General features: G+C 44.2%; 1 protein-coding gene across 4 annotated transcripts in view; it reads right to left on the reverse strand.

Moving 5' to 3' along the window:
* LOC109867161 (breast cancer anti-estrogen resistance protein 1-like) overlaps positions 1-18,278 on the reverse strand; it is a 125,584-nt gene that overhangs the window by 14,815 nt on the left and 92,491 nt on the right. The window lies entirely within an intron of this gene.

Here is an 18,278-nt window from a genome sequence, read left to right on the forward strand (position 1 = left end):
TTTTTCATCACATTCCCAGTGGGTCAGAAGTGTACATACACTCAATTAGTATTTGGTAGCATTGGCTTTAAATTGTTTTACTTGGGTCAAACATTTCGGGTAGCCTTCCACAAGCGTCCCACAATAAGTTGGGTGAATTTTGGCCCATTCCTCCGAGTCAGGTTTGTAGGCCTCCTTGCTCACACACGCTTTTTCAGTCCTGCCCACAATTTTTCTCTAGGATTGAGGTCAGGGCTTTGTGATGGCCACTCCAATAGCTTGACTTTGTTGTCCTTAAGCCATTTTGCCACAACTTTGGAAGTACGCTTGGGGTCATTGTCCATTTGGAAGACCCATTTGCGACCAAGTTTTAACTTCCTGACTGATGTCTTGAGATGTTGCTTCAATATATCCACATAATTTTCCTCCCTCGTGATGCCCTCCTGCCGCAAATCAGTCTTAGTATACAACTTGCTCAAACTATAACAAGAAATTAACATGAAATTTGTGGAGTGGTTGAAAACCGTGTTTTAATGACTCCAACCTAAGTGTATGTAAACTTCCTACTTCAACTGTACTTTATAAAAGAGTGTAAAAACACCAGCAAATCAGCTCCAAGTGATTTCAATGTTCTTCTGTTCCAAAGTACAGTGCCTTGCGAAAGTATTCGGCCCCCTTGAACTTTGCGACCTTTTGCCACATTTCAGGCTTCAAACATAAAGATATAAAACTATATTTTTTTTGTGAAAAATCAACAACAAGTGGGACACAATCATGAAGTGGAACGACATTTATTGGATATTTCAAACTTTTTTAACAAATCAAAAACTGAAAATACTTTGTAGCGCCACCTTTTGCTGCGATTACAGCTGTAAGTCGCTTGGGGTATGTCTCTATCAGTTTTGCACATCGAGAGACTGAAATTGTTTCCCATTCCTCCTTGCAAAACAGCTCGAGCTCAGTGAGGTTGGATGGAGAGCATTTGTGAACAGCAGTTTTCAGTTCTTTCCACAGATTCTCGATTGGATTCAGGTCTGGACTTTGACTTGGCCATTCTAACACCTGGATATGTTTATTTTTGAACCATTCCATTGTAGATTTTGCTTTATGTTTTGGATCATTGTCTTGTTGGAAGACAAATCTCCGTCCCAGTCTCAGGTCTTTTGCAGACTCCATCAGGTTTTCTTCCAGAATGGTCCTGTATTTGGCTCCATCCATCTTCCGATCAATTTTAACCATCTTCCCTGTCCCTGCTGAAGAAAAGCAGGCCCAAACCATGATGCTGCCACCACCATGTTTGACAGTGGGGATGGTGTGTTCAGGGTGATGGGCTGTGTTGCTTTTACGCCAAACATAACGTTTTGCATTGTTGCCAAAAAGTTCAATTTTGGTTTCATCTGACCAGAGCACCTTCTTCCACATGTTTGGTGTGTCTCCCAGGTGGCTTGTGGCAAACTTTAAACAACACTTTTTATGGATATCTTTAAGAAATGGCTTTCTTCTTGCCACTCTTCCATAAAGGCCAGATTTGTGCAATATACAACTGATTGTTGTCCTACGGACAAAGTCTCCCACCTCAGCTGTAGATCTCTGCAGTTCATCCAGAGTGATCATGGGCCTCTTGGCTGCATCTCTGATCAGTCTTCTCCTTGTATGAGCTGAAAGTTTAGAGGGACGGCCAGGTCTTGGTAGATTTGCAGTGGTCTGATACTCCTTCCATTTCAATATTATCGCTTGCACAGTGCTCCTTGGGATGTTTAAAGCTTGGGAAATCTTTCTGTATCCAAATCAGGCTTTAAACTTCTTCACAACAGTATCTCGGACCTGCCTGGTGTGTTCCTTATTCTTCATGATGCTCTCTGCGCTTTTAACGGACCTCTGAGACTATCACAGTGCAGGTGCATTTATACGGAGACTTGATTACACACAGGTGGATTGTATTTATCATCATTAGTCATTTAGGTCAACATTGGATCATTCAGAGATCCTCACTGAACTTCTGGAGAGAGTTTGCTGCACTGAAAGTAAAGGGGCTGAATAATTTTGCGCGCCCAATTTTTCAGTTTTTGATTTGTTAAAAAAGTTTGAAATATCCAATAAATATACGCTGACTGTACAAACAATAGAACACCCCCCTTCGCCTTCAGAACAGTCTCAATTCATCTGGGTATGGACTCTACAAGGTGTTCAAAGTGTTCTTGATACACATGGGAATCTGTTGAATGTGAAAAACCCAGCAATGTTGCAGTTCTTGACACACTCAAACCATTGTGCCTGGCACCTAAATCTTTTGTCCTGCCTATTTACCCGCTGAATGGCACACATACACAATCAATGTCTCAATTGTCTCAAGGCTTAAAAATCCTTCTTTAACCTGATTTAACAAATGACATTAATAAGGGATCATAGCTTTCACCTTGATTCACCTGGTCAGTCTATGTCATGGAAAGAGCAGGTGTTCCAATTGCAATGAACATTCAGTGTACATGATCATGTACAAATGTAAGCAAGGTTTGAAATTATGTTTTAGTGAAATATTCCATCTGTTTGGGCTTATTGCAGTCAATTTGCAGTCTACTACTAATTGGTAATTATGTTCCGGCCCCCTGACCTTCCACTCAAGAAGAAATTGTCCCACGGCTGAATCTAGTTGATGATTCCAGCCGTAGAGGATAACAGTAGAGAACACATTATATCCACTCAAGACTCAATCTTAATGAAATTCCCCTGACCCACAGTGAGGAGCCAAAACAGCCTGTAACAGAGTCAGGGTCTGGATTAACCCCAGAGGCAGTAAAAACAGAATGGAGGTCTTGGCAGGTCAGTGTGGGAACAACGCCTGTCCTATTGTCTGCCTATTTACCCACAGTATTATAGTCTCAGTGTTATGTCAACTGTCTGGGCCTGGGAAATGAAAACAGACTGACTGATAACAGCACACTGGCTGCTCTTAATACAGAGATAGTAACTGGAACATACGTGTCCATCCAAACTAGTACTCAGATTTAGTATTCAATACATCACAGGATATTGAAAATCAAATCATTAGCACTTCCTATCAGGACCATATCATGTCATGTCACCACCACATAATGTCCTGCATCAGTGCTCCTTGGAAGTCTATCTGAGCACCTCTGGCTGTGTGTGTGTGTGTGTCTTTCTCCTCTCCTCTCACTTCCTTTAATCTGGCCCTGCTATTGATCCCCTGCAGGCAAGGGCTATGGAATCACACAGATAAGGAATGTTGTTATCTCTCTCCCAATCAGGGCACTGGGGAAATCTCTGATTATCTACTCCCAGCTACAGATACACTGCTGCTGCTGCCTTCACTACTGATGGGAGAGGAAAATAGCAGTCCAATCACACACACATGCCTGCACACACACCAGTGATAATAAACCTCCCAACTACAGTACCAGTCGAAAGTTTGGACACACCTACTCATTCATGGGTTTTTCTTTATTTTGACTATTTTCTACATTGTAGAATATTAGTTAAGACATCAAGACTATGAAATAACACATATGGAAGTGTTAAAACAAATCAAAATATATGTTACATAGACACCCTTTGCCTTGATGACAGCTTTTCACACTCTTGGCATTCTCTCAACCAGCTTCATGAGGTAGTCACGTGGAATGCATTTCAATTAACAGGTGTGCCTTGTTAAAAGTTAATATGTGGAATTCCTTTCCTTCTTAATGTGTTTGAGCCAATCAGTTGTGTTGTGACAAGGTAGGGTTGGTATACAGAAGATAGCCCTATTTGGTAAAAGACCAAGTCCACATTATGGTAAGAAAAGCTCAAATAAACAAAGAGAAATGACCGTCCATCATTACTTTAAGACATGAAGGTCAGTCAATCCGGCACATTTCAAGAACTTTGAAAGTTTCTTCAAGTGCAGTCGCAAAAACCATCAAGCGATATGATAAAACTGGCTCTCATGAGGTCCGCCACAGGAAATGAAGACCCAGAGTTACCTCTTCTGCAGAGGATAGGTTCATTAGAGTTACCAGTCTCAGAAATTGCAGCCCAAATAAATGCTTCACAGAGTTCAAGTAACAGACGCGTATCTCAACATCACTGTTCAGAGGAGCCTGCATGAATCAGGCCTTCATGGTCGAATTGCTGCAAAGAAACAGCTATTAAAGGACACCAATAAGAAGAAGAGACTTAATTGGGCCAAAAAACATGAGCAATAGACATTAGACCGGTGGAAATCTGTCCTTTGGTCTGATGAGTCCAAATTTGAGATTTTTGGTTCCAACCGCCGTGTCTTTGTGAGAGGCAGAGTAGGTGAACATGTGTGGTTCCCACCATGAAGCATTGAGGAGGCGGTGTGATGTGTGGGGGTGCTATGCTGGTGACAATATCGGTTATTTATTTAGAATTCAAGGCACACTTAACCAGCACGGCTACCACAGCATTCTGCTGCGATATGCCCATCCCATCTGGTTCGCGCTTAGTGGGACTATCATTTGTTTTTCAACAGGACAATGACTCAACACCTCCAGGCTGTGTAAGGGCTATTTGACAAATAAGGAGAGTGATGGAGTGCTGCATCAGATGACCTGGCCTCCACAATCACCTGACCTCAACCCAATTGAAATGGTTTGGGATGAGTTGGACTGCAGAGTGAAGGAAAAGCAGCCAACATGTGCTCAGCATATGTGGGAACTCCTTCAAGACTGTTGGAAAAGCATTCCAGGTTATGCTGGTTGAGAGAATGCCAAGAGTGTGCAAAGCTGTCATCATGGTAGAGGGTGGCTACTTTGAAGAATCTAAACTATAAAATATATTTTCATTTGTTTAACAGTTGTGATGTCTTCACAATTATTCTACAATGTAGAACGTTAAAAAAAATTAAGAAAACCCTTGAATGAGTAGGTGTGTCCAAACTTTTGACTAGTACTGTATATGTGATAAATATAGAAAATGCACTGTACTGTTCTCTGTTTAGTGTCATTTTTGCCTCAGTGGATATAATATTTGGCGATTGGTGTGTATTTGGCACACGTACAGCTAGGCTTATGCACTAATGGCAGAAAAAAAAGATGACAGAAAAACCTCAACGTAGCCTATAGATATGAATTGCACAACAATTATACATGTATGGATTTTTTCATGCATTGTTTTCTCTTAATTCAACATGCCCGCCACCCACCCACACCCGCCCTTCATCAGCACAATATTTCATGACCCTAATCCCGCCCACCCAGCGGATATAACCGCGGGATTTGGGGTTATGAGTAAACACACACACGAGCGCAGTCAATCCCATTTCCAAAAAAACTGGTCCTTTCCTCTGGAGCATAGGCTACAGTAAGGGTGTGTGGTTCTGGTCGTGTCTGCTAGCCTGTCTCTTCTCAGTGCCAGACAAGGGCAAAACTAAACATGAAGAAGCAAGCTGAGGAGATCTCTAGACGTCACTGAAGCAGCCATGCCTAGCTCACTACGGGTTTCAGAGGCGATAACTTCACAGAGTTCTGACAGGTTCCCCTGGTCCCATCCCCCCTTCTCTCTAGCTGATCCCCTCACTGCCAGACACCCCACATCCCCTCTGGACACCCCAGTGAGGAACGAGGGGAGGGACTGCTCCCTATAGGCCGTCAATATCTCAGCCTGGCCGACAAAGGAAGCATTGGAGCCCATGCAGATGCATGTTAGTGTTCAGCTGATGAGGACCAGGATCAAAGGGCCGTGATTAGCATGACACAGTGACAGAGGAAGTGGATTTCTCCAGTCTGACTGATAGACACTGGATTAGATACAGCCAAGCCACAATCCATACAAAATAATGGAATGACATAGGGCATGGGCAAAGAACCCCTAAAAAACACTATACTATACAATACAAAAACCTCACTGATACTACCTATACAGACTTGGATAAACTTGGATTAGCTAACACAATGTGACATTGGAACACAGGAGTGATGGTTGCTGATAATGGGCCTCTGTACGCCTATGTAGATATTCCATAAAAAATCTGCCGTTTCCAGCTACAATAGTCATTTACAACATTAACAATGTCTACACTGTATTTCTGATCAATTTTATGTTATTTTAATGGACAACAAAATGTGCTTTTCTTTCAAAAACAAGGCCAAACTTTTGAATGGTAGTGTATATTTGTAACAACTTGTGCAATATGTTATGAGAAAAAGAAAATCACATTCTTCATTACACCTGCCATATAATTTTTCATTATGAAGCTTAAGATTAGTCCTCAGTCACTCTAAAATCAAATCAAATCAAATTGTATTTTTCACATGCGCCGAATACACACAATTGTAGACCTTACCATGAAATGCTTACTACGGAGAGCATTATCACACGTCCGGAACAGCTGATGCTCTCATGCATGCTTCAGTGTTGCTTGCCTCGAAGAGAGCATAAAAAGCATTTAGCTCATCTGGTAGGCTCGCGTCACTGGGCAGCTCGCGGTTGGATTTCCCTTTGTAGTCCGTAATAGTTTGCAAGCCCTGCCACATCCGACGAGCATCGAGCCGGTGTAGTAGGATTCAATCTTAATCCTGTATTGACGGTTTGCCTGTTTGATGGTTTGTCTGAGGGCATAGCAAGATTTCTTATAAGCGTCCGGATTAGTGTCCCACTCCTTGAAAGCTGCAGCTCTAGCTTTTAGCTCGGTGCGGATGTTGCCTGTAATCCATGGCTTCTGGTTGGGATATGTACGTAAAGTCACTGTGGGGACAATGTCGTCGATGTACTTATTGATGACGCCTGTGACTGAGGTGATATATTCCTCAATGCCATTGGATGAATCTTGGAACATATTCCAGTCTGTGCTAGAAAAAACAGTCCTGTAGTGTAGCATCCGCGTCATCTGATCACTTCCCTACTGAGCGAGTCATTGGTAGTTTGTCACACAACACAATATGTCTCAAGTTGAGGGAGAGTGCAATTGGCACACTGACTGCAGGAATGTCCACTTGGGCTGTTGCAGGAGAATTTAATGTTAATTTCTCTACCATAAGCAACCTCCAACGTTGTTTTAGAGAATTTGGCAGTACGTTCAACCGGCCTCACCCCGCAGACCAATTGTAACCACGCCAGCCCAGGACCTGCACATCCGGCTTCTTCACCTGTGGGATCGTCTGAGACCAGCCATTCAAGCAGCTGATGAAACAGAGGAGTATTTCTGTCTGTAATAAAGCCCTTTTGTGGGGAAAAACTCATTCTGATTGGCTGGGCCTGGCTCCCCAATGGGGATACCCTCCCAGAACCACCCATGGCTGCGCCCCTGCCCAGTCATGTGAAATCCATAGATTAGGGAATTATTTATTTATTTCAATTGACTGATTTCCTTAAATGAACTGTAACTCAGTAAAATCGTTGAAATTCTAGATGTTTCGTTTATATTTTTTTTCAGTATAGTTACAGTATGGATTTCAAAACTATATGTTTGCCAGTTAGATATCTTATAACTATTAAGTTAACTGTCTAAAATGTTCTAAATGCTCTGCAGCATTTGGTTAGCTAATTTTGTAGTTAGTTAGCTATCTAGCTAAGTGGTTAGCTTCTTCCAAAATGAAGCTTCACTTGGTAACAGCAGAGAATCCCCTCCTGGATCAAGAGCCTTGCTGTCTAATTGTTTTGTGTGTGCAGCAAACTGTGAGTAGCATTTTTGAGTTACGTGTAAAATTTTATAAGCTGGGATGTCTGTCCTGCAAATAGTTTCGGTCAGCGACTGTATAAGATGTTCACAATACATTTTTAGCATTTAGTTAGCATTCTATATGGGATTTTACATGCACTTGTTAGCATTGCTAAGTGGGGTCTGAAAATAGTGGCCTTTGTGTTCAGTGCCGGTATTACCAAATATCCCTGTGTGGCACAAGGCCAGTATGAAGGTATGACAATCTGGATACCGCCCAAGCTTATAATGCAGCAATAGTAATCGATATATGAATTCACATTCACTAAAATAAATCCATTGTCCATTTTAGATAGTCAGATGAACAAATACACATATACAGTTGAAGTCGGAAGTTTACATACACTTAGGTTGGAGTCATCATTTTTCAACCACTCCACAAATTTCTTGCTAACAAACTATAGTTAGGACATCTACTTTGTGAATGACACAAGTAATTTTCCGAACAATTGTTTACAGACAGATTATTTCATTTATAATTCACTGTATCACAATTCCAGTGGGTCAGAAGTTTACATACACTAAGTTGACTGTGCCTTTAAACAGTTTCTGATAGGTTAATTGACATCATTTGAGTCAATTGGAGGTGTATCTGTGGATGTATTTCAAGGTCTACCTTCAAACTCAGTGCCACTTTGCTTGACATCATCGGAAAATCAAAAGAAATCAGCCAAGACTTTAGAAAAACAATGTAGACCTCCACAAGTCTGGTTCATCCTTGGGAGCAATTTCCAAACGCCTGAAGGTACCACGTTCATCTGTACAAACAATAGTACGCAAGGATAAACACCATGGGACCACGCAGCCGTCATACCGCTCAGGAAGAGATGCGTTCTGTCTCCTGGAGATGAACGTACTTTGGTGCGAAAAGTGCAAATCAATCACAGAACAACAGCAAAGGACCTTGTGAAGATGCTGGACAAAACAAGCACAAAAGTATCTATATCCACAGTAAAATGAGTTCTATATCAACATAACCTAAAAGGCCACTCAGCAAGGAAGAAGCCACTGCTCCCAAACCGCCATAAAAAAGCCAGACTATAGTTTGCAGCTGCACATGGGGACAAAGATCGTACTTTTTGGAGAAATGTCCTCTGGTCTAAAATATAATTGTTTGGCCATAATGACCATCGTTATGTTTGGAGGAAAAAGGTGGAGGCTTGCAAGCCAAAGAACACCATCCCAACCGTGAAACACAGGGGTGGCAGCATCGGTGTGCGAGTTCATTAGAACGTGCGTTGAAGATGTCGTTCCCATAGCAACGATTAAAACATTCCCAAACCAGAAACCGTGGATTGATGGCAGCATTCGCGTGAAACTGAAAGCGCGAACCATTGATTTTAATCAGGGCAAGGTGACTGGAAACATGACCGAATACAAACAGTGTAACTATTCCCTCCGCAAGGCAATCAAACAAGCTAAGTGTCAGTATAGAGACAAAGTAGAATCTCAATTCAACGGCTCAGACACAAGAGGTATGTGGCAGGGTCTACAGTCAATCACGGATTACAAAAAGAAAACCAGCACCGTCACGGACCAGGATGTCTTGCTCCCAGGCAGACTAAATAACTTTTTTGCCCGCTTTGAGGACAATACAGTGCCACTGACACTGCCCGCAACTAAAACATGCGGACTCTCCTTCAATGCAGCCGACGTGAGGAAAACATTTAAACGTGTCAACCCTCGCAAGGCTGCAGGCCCAGACGGCATCCCCAGCCGCGCCCTCAGAGCATGCGCAGACCAGCTGGCTGGTGTGTTTACGGACATATTCAATCAATCCCTATCCCAGTCTGTTGTTCCCACATGCTTCAAGAGGGCCACCATTGTTCCTGTTCCCAAGAAAGCTAAGGTAACTGAGCTAAACGACTACCGCCCCGTAGCACTCACTTCTGTCATCATGAAGTGCTTTGAGAGACTAGTCAAGGACCATATCACCTCCACCCTACCTGACACCCTAGACCCACTCCAATTTGCTTACCGCCCAAATAGGTCCACAGACGATGCAATCTCAATCACACTGCACACTGCCCTAACCCATCTGGACAAGAGGAATACCTATGTGAGAATGCTGTTCATCGACTACAGCTCGGCATTTAACACCATAGTGCCCTCCAAGCTCGTCATCAAGCTCGAGACCCTGGGTCTCGACCCCACCCTGTGCAACTGGGTACTGGACTTCCTGACGGGCCGCCCCCAGGTGGTGAGGGTAGGCAACAACATCTCCACCCCGCTGATCCTCAACACTGGGGCCCCACAAGGGTGCGTTCTGAGCCCTCTCCTGTACTCCCTGTTCACCCACGACTGCGTGGCCATGCACGCCTCCAACTCAATCATCAAGTTTGCGGACGACACTACAGTGGTAGGCTTGATTACCAACAACGACGAGACGGCCGACAGGGAGGAGGTGAGGGCCCTCGGAGTGTGGTGTCAGGAAAATAACCTCACACTCAACGTAAACAAAACTAAGGAGATGATTGTGGACTTCAGGAAACAGCAGAGGGAACACCCCCCTATCCACATCGATGGAACAGTAGTGGAGAGGGTAGTAAGTTTTAAGTTCCTCGGCGTACATATCACAGACAAACTGAATTGGTCCACCCACACAGACAGCATCGTGAAGAAGGCGCAGCAGCGCCTCTTCAACCTCAGGAGGCTGAAGAAATTTGGCTTGTCACCACAAGCACTCACAAACTTCTACAGATGCACAATCGAGAGCATCCTGTCGGGCTGTATCACCGCCTGGTACGGCAACTGCTCCGCCCACAACCGTAAGGCTCTCCAGAGGGTAGTGAGGTCTGCACAACGCATCACCGGGGGCAAACTACCTGCCCTCCAGGACACCTACACCACCCGATGTCACAGGAAGGCCATAAAGATCATCAAGGACAACAACCACCCGAGCCACTGCCTGTTCACCCCGCTATCATCCAGAAGGCGAGGTCAGTACAGGTGCATCACAGCTGGGACCGAGAGACTGAAAAACAGCTTCTATCTCAAGGCCATCAGACTGTTAAACAGCCACCACTAACATTGAGTGGCTGCTGCCAACACACTGACTCAACTCCAGCCACTTTAATAATGGGAATTGATGGGAAATTATGTAAAATATATCACTAGCCACTTTAAACAATGCTACCTAATATAATGTTTACATACCCTACATTATTCATCTCATATGTATACGTATATACTGTACTCTATATCATCTACTGCATCCTTATGTAATACATGTATCACTAGCCACTTTAACTATGCCACTTTGTTTACATACTCATCTCATTGGTATATACTGCATTCAATACCATCTACTGTATCTTGCCTATGCCGCTCTGTACCATCACTCATTCATATATCTTAAGTACATATTCTTTATCCCCTTACACTTGTGTCTATAAGGTAGTAGTTTTGGAATTGTTAGCTAGATTACTTGTTGGTTATTACTGCATTGTCGGAACTAGAAGCACAAGCATTTCGCTACACTCGCACTAACATCTGCTATCCATGTGTATGTGACAAATACAATTTGATTTGATTTGATTTGATCATGTTCTGGGGGTGCTTTGCTGCAGGAGCGACTGGTGAACTTCACTGGTGAACTTCACGAGCAACATCTCAAGACATCAGTTAGGAAGTTAAAGCTTGGTCGCAAATGGGTCTTCCAAATGGACAACAACCCCAAGCATACTTCCAAAGTTGTGGCAAATGGCTTAAGGACAACAAAGCCAAGGTGTTGGAGTGTCCATCACAAAGCTCTGACCTCAATCCTATAGAAAATATGTGGGCAGAACTGAAAAAGCGTGTGCGAGCAAGGAGGCCTACAAACCTGACTCAGTTACACCAGCTCTGTCAGGAGGAATGGACCATAATTCAGCCAACTTATTGTGGGACGCTTGTGGAAGGCTACCTGAAACGTTTGACCCAAGTTAAACAATGTAAAGGCAATTCTACCAAATACTAATTGAGTGTATGTAAACGTCTGACCCACTGGGAATAAATCTAAAATCTAATAAAGCTGAAAGAAATCATTCACTCTGCTATTATTCTGACATTTCACATTTCTAAGACAGGGAATTTTTACTAGGATTAAATGTCAGGAATTGTGAAAAACTGAGTTGAAATGATTTTGGCTAAGGTATCTGTAAACTTCCGACTTCAACTGTAAACACTTGCATACACAAATTGCACGCACCCTCATGCACCTGCCTTTGCTGTTGATTCTGCTCCCCTTCTCTGGCTCTACTTTGTGGAGGTTACCTCAGTAGCCTGCTGGACTGGGATTTAAGAAACCAATCACATTATTTGCTAATGAAACGTCACAACTCTCCCGGATCCTCTAATAATATTTGCTCTCCCAGTCAGGCTGCCTGCCACTTGAAAGGTGACAGCCCAGCTAAACGGGTAATTAAGCCATTGCCCATTAAATAAATCTGACAATCTGCCTCTGTTAATATGTCTCATCCCTGTATCTTTCCTCCATCTCCTCCCCTACAGCTTCCCTTAGTTCCCAATTCATTCAGAACCAGTGTCTAAAGAAATTTAGTAGATGTCCTTAACTGACAGCCTATAAACTGAAATAGGACTAAGGAAAAACCCCAGAACAAATTAAATCAACCAAATCAAACTCCCTCCCTCTCCCTCCTCCTCCCCCCTTTTCTTTCTCCTCCTTTCCCTGCCTTCAATTCCTCGTCTCTCCAGACAACCCATTCTCCACAGAGCTAGCCAGCTTCACACACGTTTAAAAAACACAGCAGGTGTTTCATCTAACACATCCTAGGACAATATCGCACAGCCTCCTCTGCAGCCTTCTCTACCACAAAACACTCATTCTCCTCTCATACTGAGATATAGATCAGATCATAACATGTACTGTATGCTCCACTTGAGCTAAAGAAAACCTACCTTTTACAACAACATAGTAACAACATACCTGTTCCTTTGTGCTAGATGGGTGACGGGATGGAATATGCAAGCACTACTGACAACATGTCATGCTGAGTTTATTCAGAATTATTATTCTTGACTTGTGTATTGTCTGGCATGTTTTTCTGGTTCACATGAATGTAAACAGACTACAGAAATATGGATCACACACACCATCATGTTCCTGGGCGCATCATACTACTATTGACAGCAGTAAGTAAGAGTCAGATATCTATCACTTAACCTGGCTCTTATCGACAGATCCTCCATAAGCTATTAAAAAGATTAGAGGGCAACATTATTGGTTTTTGGTAATTGATCACATGGTAACGAGCCAGCCCTATCAATGCCCTCCTTAGCTGGCCCTTAACCTCATCTACGTTAATGGAGGATCCCTCTGAGGCCATGAACTGCATAACTAATGGTGATCAATAGTGTGAATTATCAATGAGGAAGGTGTTGGAGAGGGGAGGGCACGGGGGCACATATGGGCTTTGGCTCTTAGCCAAGTCCTCATCAATAGTGTTGAAAGGCTTCTGTCAATGGGAGTGGGGGGGGGGGACAACACCCAGCAGCCAGCTGTCACAACATTCTATCAGGTCATAATAATGATGTCACTAAAAGACGAGGAGACATTGAGGTTGTGGAACAATGGGGAGCGGTGCCGCTCTGACCTGAGCCCTCACTGCTTTACTGGGCTGGCAGCTGGCCATAAGGTCTGTCTGTTGGAACAGAGGTCACCCCGAGGAGAGGAACAGATTGTAGACCCCCCCACCACCCACAGTCCACTGACCCCTAACCCAGCTGACACCATGTCTGTCTGTTCAGATCGTTTCAGAACACAAGGGTTTTTTCCAGTCCACCTGCAATAGGAAAGACAAATAAAACTTCTGCTGAGCCTTGTGAAGTGGTCTTTCAAGTGAACAAAGGTCAGAGTTCAGAGATTAATATTCCATATTGGCACATGTTTTAACATGAAACTGCTCACATGTTTTAACATGTAACTAATCTTTATGGCTTCTTTAATACCCATACCATAAGAACTTTTTGATGCTTATAAACACCATTTAGCAGACACTTTTTTCCAAAGTGACTTACTGCGTGCATACATTTTACATATGGGTTTTACCGGGACTCAAACTCACGACCCTGAAGTTACAAGCACCATGCTCTACCAACAGAGGTACAAATAACCACATTTAAACACCTACAGTAGATTCAAACACCTTTGATAAGGTGTTACCAATAACCTAATAATCGTAATTTCATACCTATGATTGGGAGAATTCAATGAGATTTAGGTTTTGGTAGAAAATGCAGTCTGAATCTACTGATGTGTGTTTCTGTTACTCCCAGAGGAAGCCTGTTTCAGTTCACATGCAGCGTGAGAGTGTTGTAAAGTTAACACAGTGCCCTGACTAGACCATGAATAACAAAGCTCTGAGTGCTATTGCACAAAAAGGGTCAAGGTCCAAATGCTGAGGGGAGTTGAAGTAACTTAATCTTTTTATCTTCATGAGGATTAGGTGGCCGACCTCGCAGGAAAATTCCTCCACATACACCCCCCCCCACCATCTCAGCCTGATGGGAGGCCATCTGTGGCACAAGCTGTGAACATTCCTTTTTTTGTACAGGGGGATAGAGGGATGTGTAGGGGGGACGGGGGGCACTCTGTGTCCTGCTGGCATGGAGGAATCATTCAGTTGTTCAGCAGATGATGACATTCCCTCCAAGCCTCTCTTTTCAATGTTATTTTCCTCATCTTTTCCCCTACATGGCTGAGGGACTGGGGAGTGTTGCCCCTGCCTCGCAGCTGCACAGGTTACAGGCATGATCAGCTGTGATGTCAGCTCCCGTCCCAGCGCAGCACAGGGCATGGCAGGCTGCAGCTGCGTCATGGCAACCCAGCTCCCGGGTCCTCAGCTGGAGTGTGATGTGGCTGCCAGAGAAGAGAGAACTCATCTGCACCGCCGCCCACTCCAAGATGGCGGAGAGAGAGAGAGGGAGGCAATGTGGCTGGACACAGTACAGGTTAGACACAGAGCACAGATTACAGGACAGAGGAAAGGTCAAATAAGGGTCAATCGAAGCTGTCCAAAAGGTAGTAATTTTATCCTATATGTACACGGTAAACTGCACATTTATAAATGTATGTGACAAGGTTCCAACAGACCATGTCAGCTATATATAGTAGTGGCATCGGGTTTCAATTCTGAGCATGCTCTTAAATAAGGTTTTAATCCTCCCTCAGACATAAGGTTGTTTAACCTAACATTTTCAAAGCAGCTGGTGTGTGACCCAGATGAGAGCTGGTATCCCTCCCAGCAGCAGCAGCAGTAAATGGGAGAAGAGAAGTAAAGCCTGGCTGTAGCAGAGTCAGTGTTGGGGGTTGAGACGCTGACGCAGGGTGGTAGATTTACAGCTCCATATCCCTGGTTCCCTGGTCCAGGCTGCAGGATTAATCAGAGCCTAATTAACTCCACATTTGTGTCAGAGCTCTCCGGCATGTGGCATGCCCCGGGCCAGTGTGGTTCAGCCTGGTGAGCCTGGCAGGACTGGGGTACAGTACTCCTGGAGACAGGGAGCCCCCAACCACTAATCCGCAAAGACCCCCTCAACAGCCCCACAGGCCTGGGATGCATGCCACACATAGCTGCCATGACTGGGCAGGGCGTGAGTGGCTGGGAGCACCACTCTCTACTCCTCTCTCTGCAACTCTCTCTTTCTGTGTGTTTATCTACAGTCCCCACATAAAACGCCACAATCTTTCTTCAGCATCTCCTGGCAACACAACACTTAGGTCTGTCTCTGCTCTCTCCAACCTATTCATTCGAATGGACGTGACTGCGTTACCGTGGAAACGCAGTGAGAGCGGTATCCAGGCAGTGACAGGGTATCTGTCACAGGACAGGTCAGAAGAGAACAGGAAAAGCTATTCATCTCTACTTTCTATGATTACATAGAGCAATAGTCAAGTGGGAATAGAAATGCTTGTATGTTGTTTGCATCTACTGTATGTTGTTAGCCTAACAATGAGCAGTTGTAAGCATTTCACTGTTAGTCTACACCTGTTTACGAAGCACGTGACAAATACGTTTTTAACATGAATGACATTAGAACATAGCCCAAAGTAGCATTTGGTCCCCATTATTTCAAGCTTCATGTATTTCCTGTCTTAATGAAGGTTAGTCCATTTTATCCCTGACCCTACTGAGAGGACCGTGAAAACATCAAAGAGCCCCTACTGAAGCCGAGACCACTGGGTTTACTACTCACTAATAGGTCCAACCTCACACACCACACACACACACTCACAAACAAACCTATACATGGACACAATCACACACACATCCTCACACTAATGACCCTTCTCGGAAGTCAGGAGTGTGTGCTGAGTTGACAAAGGAGATGCAGTGTGTGTGTGTGTGTGTGTGTGTGAGGACACGCTGAACCCTGTGTCCCTTCACTCCGACCTGGCCTCTCTCTCTCTCCAGTTTGACTCTCCCAGCCCAGAACAAAGAGTCTCTCTGGTTCCTGTGATATCCCATCCCTTTGATGAGGGCCACTGGATAACACAGAGGCTTGTGGGGACCTGTTGTTTATGCTGAGGGCAGATCCATGTCCCCGTGTCCCTCATTACCCTCCTATCGACTCCCCCCAGTCCCTCCCCTCTATCTGATGCAGGCTTTGTGGGGAGGTGATAACAGGACCCGGGCTGGAATTGTACATGAGAGCCCAAAAAGACCCCACCCGCGCTCCACTGCTCAGGGCACTGTGTCCCCTCTAATTCCCTCTGCACTCTCTCACTCTACCCTTCCCTCCTTCTCCCTCTTTCCCATACTCCCTTTCTCTACACTATCAGAGCAGAAAATGAGTCCACAGCAGGTAATGGAGGAGAGACCCGGCAGGCAAGAAACAAGGCTTTTAAAAACACACACACACACACACACACACACACACACACACACACACACACACACACACACACACACACACACACACACACACACACACACACACACACACACACACACACTGAATCACATCTACAGAGGCAGTGTGTGTGACTCACATATAGATTCACCTGGGTCCGTAGTGAGAGGCTATACAGTAGAGATCTTTCAGTGCTACTGACCAATGAGCCCACAGTCAGTGGTGGAAAAAGTATCAATTATTGTCATACTTGAGTCAAAATAAAGATACCTTAAAAGAAAATGACTCAAGAAAAAGTGAGTCACCCAGTAAAATACTACTTGAGTAAAAGTGTAAACGTATTTGGTTTTAAATATACTTAAGTATCAAATGTAAATTGAATCACTAAAATGTACTTAAGTATCAAAAGTAAATGTATAAATCATTTCAACTTCCTTATATTAAGCAAACCAGACGGCACAATTTTCTTGTTTTTCTATTTATTTATGGACAGCCAGGGGCACACTCCAACACTCAGACATCATTTACAAACTAAGCATTTGTGTTTAGTGAGTCCACCAGATCAGAGGCAGTAGGGATGATCGGGGATGTTGTCTTGATAAGTGTATGTGGACCATTTTCCTGTCAAAATGTAACGACTACTTTTGGGTGTCAGGGAAAATGTATGGAGTAAAAAGTACATTATTTTCTTTAGGAATGTAGTAAAGAAAAAGTTAAAGTTGCCAAAAATATAAAAAGTCAAGTACAGCTACACTAAAAAACGACTTAAGTAAATAGTTGAAAGTATTTTTACTTTACACCACTGCCCACAGTAAGAACCACTGTGTCAGATGGGCATCCTCTACCTCCATCGTCCCTGGGTACCGGCATGTACCCACAGCTCACCAGTCCTCAACTCACCCTCATGCACCAACACCCTTCACAGAGAAATGCCTGAGCAGCCACCATCCAAGAGGTTACCACATACCCACACAGTTCCCTTTGGTGATGCCATGGACTAGAAGAGTGAACTCTGTTCCTATAAAGACTAACCTAACCACTTCAGTACTATGCTGTCCCAAACCAAACACACTTCAAGTTGGGCTTCTAAAGCTTGGGCCCAATTGAAGGCCATAACTGAGGACAGGCAGAGCCATTAAAGCTGCATCCCAGCATTGAGTCATTACTATACTAGCACTACTGTTACTGCTGGAGCATGGGCTCAGGCTGAGGAGGACTGTCTGGAGCTCCTACCACAGCTACCTGACCCTCCCAGTGTTCTCTTCCCAGAGCACAGCCCAGAACAGCTGGGCAGGGACGCTCACATCTGGAGCCTCTATTTATACACTGTCACAGTCACACAGTCCCAGTGCCACAACATTCTGAATGCATGGTGGAGCACCGTGCAGAGATGCTTATCCAGTCACTCAGCTCCAGCTCTACATTACATTGCAGTGAAAAGGCCCAGGGAGCAAGGAGTCTAACAACTGTCACTGTCGTTCTGCCCCTGAACAAGGCAGTTAACCCACTGTTCCTAGGCCGTCATTGAAAATAAGAATTTGTTCTTAACTGACTTGCCTAGTTAAATAAAGGTTAAAAAAAATATTTAAAAAAATATTGAGCAGCGTGGGGCAAGGCCTCCCTCTCTCTCTCTCCCCCTCCCTCCCTCTCTCTGCTCGGGCATGTGCAGTGATGTGGGCCGAATCAAAGAGCCCCTTTTAGAAGGGCACTCAATGCTCACCAATTAGGCCCAGAGATACCCTTTTAATCTATGGAGACATTAACCCCA

The sequence above is a fragment of the Oncorhynchus kisutch genome, linkage group LG22, assembly GCF_002021735.2.
Source record: "Oncorhynchus kisutch isolate 150728-3 linkage group LG22, Okis_V2, whole genome shotgun sequence".
In the NCBI taxonomy this organism is placed as follows: Eukaryota; Metazoa; Chordata; class Actinopteri; order Salmoniformes; family Salmonidae; genus Oncorhynchus; species Oncorhynchus kisutch.